Source organism: Blennius ocellaris (assembly GCF_963422515.1).
Source record: "Blennius ocellaris genome assembly, chromosome: 13".
NCBI classification, from domain to species: domain Eukaryota; kingdom Metazoa; phylum Chordata; class Actinopteri; order Blenniiformes; family Blenniidae; genus Blennius; species Blennius ocellaris.
This window is the reverse complement of record NC_137662.1, coordinates 14,299,882-14,305,881: the sequence shown is the minus strand read 5'-3', so window position 1 is coordinate 14,305,881 and position 6,000 is coordinate 14,299,882.

Sequence of the window (6,000 nt, the reverse complement as noted above, 5' to 3'; positions counted from 1 at the left end):
AGGCTGCTTCTAGAGGCAGTATTTATAAACACATTTTATAAAAAATAGCCAAGTCATGGTGCACACTTTATTTTCCTTGCACCCCTACAAAGGAATTGGAGCAGAAATGCCTGTCCTCTGCTTTGAGTGGAGTTCCAGAAAGGTTAAAGGTCAGGAGCACAGGAGGGTCACCTCCTGATAGTCCTCTGACCAGTTTATGCTCCCGTTAAAGTGTCATTATTTGTTTAAATGTATTTCTTTCATTTATTTGAAAGCTTTAATGTATTTCTTTTATTAATATATTTCTTATGTCTTTGTAAAGCTTTTCTGTATTTTTTATAATTTTTTTTATTTCTTTGATTTCTTTGTAAACCACTGTGAATTGGCCTATGTTTGAATGGTGCTCTATAAATAAATTTGCCTTTCCTTGCCTTGCCCATAATTTGCCTTGTGAAGACTGATAATCTTGTTTCACTCTCTATTCTTTTCTTCTCTCCTTGTACATGTTATTAATATTTTGTTTGTCTCTGTCATCTATGTACCTTCTTGTGGTATCTCTGGTCTTGAACTGATGATCTGTGCAGTCTGTACTTCCGACTCACATTAGATTGATTAGAGTTGTATGTAATGGCTTGTTGATGTAAGTTTTTTGCAGGTTTCTATCACTGTCTAATCCACTTTGCTCCAATTATCCCCATTAACCTCTTCCAGTCTATAGAGAAAGCTGCTGTCTGCATTAGTTAAACGTTGTGTTCTGGTTTAGGAAGTTTTCTTTTCCATTTCCACTATCATCATGTAGCATATTCAATGCCATCTAATTTCGATGTCGTCGCAGGTGCAATGTAAATAAAGCCACATTGGAAATAGTTAAAATGACAAACATATTTTGTGTTTTGAAAATCTTTTTTTTTTTTTTTAGTTTCAACAAAATTGCTATGGGTCCTTTAGAGCACAAATATTAAAAAGTTTGATCCAAAGACAAACATTTTCGCCCCAAACCACACAAAAATCTCAAGTAATCATGTCACATTCAGCATCAAGGCAATTTTAGCAGCTGCTGCCACAAAAAACAAACCAAAAAAAAACCCCAACTCAACTTTGTGATGGATTTAAGATTTAAAACTTCAGGTAAATATTATAGAGGTCTGCAGACTCATTAATGAGTTTTACTCAGTCAAGAGCAAATACTCCAAAAACTTTTAACCAAAAACAGAAAATGTATTTTTTAGACAGACATGCTATCTGAGGAAGTGGAAGGAGCAGACATACAGTAAGTGTCATTACAACAGTTCCACTTGAAATTAGAAAACATCATTACAATGGTTGTTGCTTTTCATGCATTCATTTTATTTGTGCAAAATAATTTATCCAAGGCTATTGCTGTAGATCAAAATTACATTTTTAAATTTGTACCCATCTGAGGAAAGGCTGGCCTTGTTGTGCTGCTACCTGGAAAGGATTTTGTTTCTTGTTGTAAACACCAATGAGCACAGGCATTAAGTACCTGCTGCATGGTAGCTGATAGGAGGCCTAAATCCTCGGGTTCTGAATGTTCACAAACTTGTTGTCAAAAGTGGAAAAACTCCTCTTCTTCTTTGTTTTATTTTCATGTCCTCAGAAGTCACACGAAGCAAACTTCATATGAAAGAGAAAAAGAGGGGGAAAAAACTGTCACCTTGATGTTTCCACTGCAGTTTTTCATTGAAGCAGTCTCAGAGGACAAGTGCTAAGGAAAACATCATTATGTGGGGAGAAATGTACCGGTAATAAACCCAAATGGCACTGAGAGGTGCAGTTGTCAACCATGATAAATGGCACCTATGCATCCTGAATGTGTTTGGTGCCCTTGCCATGTTGACTCTGTCTCCTGAGGGCGGGCTCTCAACTGCTGGGTTTGGCCTGGAGCTGCAACCCTAACCCCCTCGCTAGAGACGCCGCGCTGACAGGACAGAGTGGGCTCTGAGATTGCCAAGAATTTAGAGTCACAGTGTTTCACTTGTGCTCTCATTGGCTTTGTGTTTTGAGGGTTTTGTCGTGGGCTCTATCAAGAAGGAAATATGGGATAATGTGAAAAAAGCCTGTTATCTCTCTTGTGATGTGGATGTATGTAACTACATATGTAACTTTGCCTTTGCTTATGCTACTAATTAATACCACTGCCTCAGTCTGGATCATTTTCCATGTTCCCCGTTGGCTGAAAAAACAATATAATTGGAAATATGTGTATAATCAAGGCAGTAAATGCAAAGCAGAAGTAAAATCTAAAAATGTCTTTTTACCTTTCACAGTACATCGAGACACATTATTAAACCCTATATAAACGAATGGGTCTTTTTTGTGTTTGTTAACAATTGTGTCTCTGTGCTTAACAAAATTGTATGCGACGTGCCCAAACGTACCATCCTGGGCCTGCTTAGGTTTGCCATCTTCATGAAAAAAATCAACTACAACAATTTAGTTCCCAGATTTTTTTCTCAAAACTCAAAGAATTATTTCAAAAAATACTGTACTATCACTGGTCTACAAAGCTCTCCAAGGTTTATGACCATTATTTCTAATATCCTCTCATGTTATCAGCATTCAAACCTACAACATTGTTTGAATCAATCTTGTTTTCTGTTTGTCGAGTCAGAACTAAGCATGTAAATGCTGTTTTTATTTTTTTATGCCTCAAATACTTGGAACAATGTTTTTAAATCATTGTTGATGAACTTCCTGTTTCATGCTGCCTTACACTTAACGAATATTCACTTTATGCTGTAATACACTTTTACTTTTTTAGATTCCATTAACCTTTTATCTCATGTTGTTATTCTGTTTTGATGTATTACATTTTAATAGGCTTTTTATATATTCGTCTTTACTTGTTTTAATTTATTTTCTCATTGTTAAAGGCTTTTGAAAAGTTTTGTTGCTGAAATGCATTATTGAGATAAAGTCACCTTGGTTTACCTTGCCTTCTCTGCTGACTTTTAGTCTCTGCACTATATTGTTAGAAGAGACAACATGTAGACCTGTTTGTGTTACAATCTGAGATAATTCCAGTGGCTTTGAAGATATTCATCTTGCTATTTAGTATCATAAAACTGTATCACAGCTGGAAAATCTGTCGGCAAACCTTTGTTAGTTTGAGTGAAACTTGTACATTTTAGGAGTAAATGTTTGTATCGTATATAAATGTTATGCTTGTCTGATCTCCACTTTTTATTCTCCAGACTTATGCAATACGGAATGAAGTTTCTCTGAGGCTACGTTGGGACGTGCCTTTCAGTCACTGCACCAGTCAGTCCCGAGTAGATATGAAGGCCTTGAACACAGTGGGAGCTCGGGAGCTCCATATGTTGCCACGCTGCCTTGGTGAGATATACATGTTTGGCACCTACTCTCAAAGTGTTATCTTGGAGTCATATTTTTTGTAAAAGTTATTAACAAAATGCACAACTGAAAAACCTGCTGTCATATGTCATGTTGAACTGCCAAATACAGTTTTAGCAATGTTTAGTAATGTTATTTTACTACTGTCAGTTAAACATTATTACGATGATTACATGCAATTTTTGCTTTTCAATATGTGGGAGATGTGCACATGTATAATGCTATAAGAGCTGATGTGGTGTTAATACATTGATGTAATATTTCTTGTTTCAAAGTAAGCAAACCTCTTTTTAAGGTATGCAAATTTACTCAGATCATCCACTTTGCTAGTTTTAAAATGGCTTTTAAAGTCACAAATAGATACATACACTTTCATAGTATGAACTTATATTAAGATAATTTTAATTTTTTTGTTCGTGAATATTTACTTTGTCTATAAATCTGTTTGCAAAACACGTTCCTATAGTAAAATGTAATCGTTTTAATACTATATTGTCTATGTGAACATTAATATTGTAAACAGGCAAATTTGGACAAATACATTTACATTTTTCTGAAAAAACTTAAGATGAAGTCTTTGTGTTTTTTAGTACTTTAACTTCATTGAGTAGATTCATACAAGTAGTGTATCAAATAGTACTAAGTAAGACTTTTTCAGTACTATTTGTATCACTGTGTAAGCCTGAAAATCTTTGTCATTCAGTTTTATTTGATCGTGAGCATAATCCACTGGTGATTATGTCTTGTTTGACTTGGTCAGTGAGCGTTGCCTCTATTAGTCAGTGTTGATTCATAGCAGGGCAGCATGGGGCTTCGAAACAAATAAGGACTAAATGAAATGTAAACCGATGTCGTCTGGTGTACTGCAGTGAAATAGAATCCACAAGTTCGGGGAGAAGGCATGAAAAGGGGAAAATGGATGATTATAGAGAAAGAGAATTACATTAGTGTGTCGAATTAAAGGAACGTCTGGTATAACCAGCTGAGATAGAAGCAAAGAGCCTGAGTGAGAAGGGAAATGGCATAAGATGAATACAGAAGACGGCGACAAAGAAATTGTGTGTGAGAGTGAGAGAATGGGAGATAAAGATAAGCATGTGGCTAAAAATACTTCCCCTCCCCATGAGTTTTTCATCTATTGGCATAAACTCCACCCGCTGAAATAAAGCTGGGAGCTTGTTATTGTTATTTAATTATTTCCCTGTGTTTGGATGTAGCGTATACAATGTATCCCATGAGGAACGGGGAATAAGTGAGCTCCCGGCGACTAGAAGAGAATGAAAATGTACATTTGGACCACTGAGAGCAAATTATGGAGGACAACATTAAAATGATGTAATTAAGGAACTGTAACACAATCATATGAGGACAAACATCCAGTACAGCCACTTCTGCACGGTGTGAGTATTTCTGGTCTGAAACAAGTCAACATTCATCAAGAGTAAAAACAAAAATACCAAAAAAAAGGGCTTAAGGTTACTACAAAAAACAACAGAGTTTAAAGCAGAGAAGCGTCTTTATTAATATTTTATAGGTTTGGAAATGCATTTTGCCTGTTGGTCAGGCCTTTGGATCCACACAATACCTCTTGGTGAGATTGTGCTTGTAATGTAAGCAAAACCAGTTTTTTTTTCTTTTTCTTATGCAGACACTACAGGGTGCTTTTTATTTTCAACATTACCCTGACTCTGAGGAAAAATTGCCTGAGCCTTAAATTGCTCCTCAAAAATGTGAACTCTTCATTTTATTTGACATTTATTCCTTTTGGCAAATAGCGAGTGATGCTCCCGACTGACCATCCCAGAGGCAGAACATACATTACGCATGATCCGCTCGGCCTTGACACAGGCTGCCTCATAAACTGTAGTTTTGTTGTGTTGAACATGGGCTGATCAACATAAAAGAAATGACTGTGAATAGACTGGACAATTTCTCATGCAATGGTGGGGATACAACACAAATATGCAATGTGAAGGCAATGTTAATATTTTATTTACTTTTCTATTCTTTCTAATCTATTGTCGCTTTTCAATCCTTTGACGTCGGCTCTTCGTATTGTGAAGCAGAATTTACTGAGCGTTGGATTGGTCACCCACTTTTAGGGAACGTGAGCTGGTTTAGACCGTTGTGAGACAGGTTAGTTTTACCCTATTGATGATGTGTTCTTGCAATAGTAATTCAACTAGTTTGCCCGGCTCCCATGAGGAAAGCGGTTCCGCAATTTATAAACTCAGACCAACAGGTAAAGGAACAGCGTTTCCCTTAAAGCTGCAGCTTCCATCACCCCTCCTCTACAGTACTGTAGGGACTCATGATATTGTCATTTATCTCACAAGTAAGGAAATGCCTAAACAACGCTTCACTGCAATCCCTACAGTCAATGATGATCTCATTAGAACAAAAGTACAGTACGACCAAAAATACCTCCAACTGGATGACTGAATGAATTTACCCCCCAAAAACATATTTTCAAGCTCAGGACTCCAGAATGGAGAAATAAAAATGCTAACAGAGTGAAAAAGGTTCACAACACTATCAACCTTCAGGCAGAGGAGGGACCAGATGCTCCAGATGTTGCCAATGACGACCCCCAGTGAGATCAGAGACACTTTGTGAATTCTCTAAACATACACACTTACTTGTAGT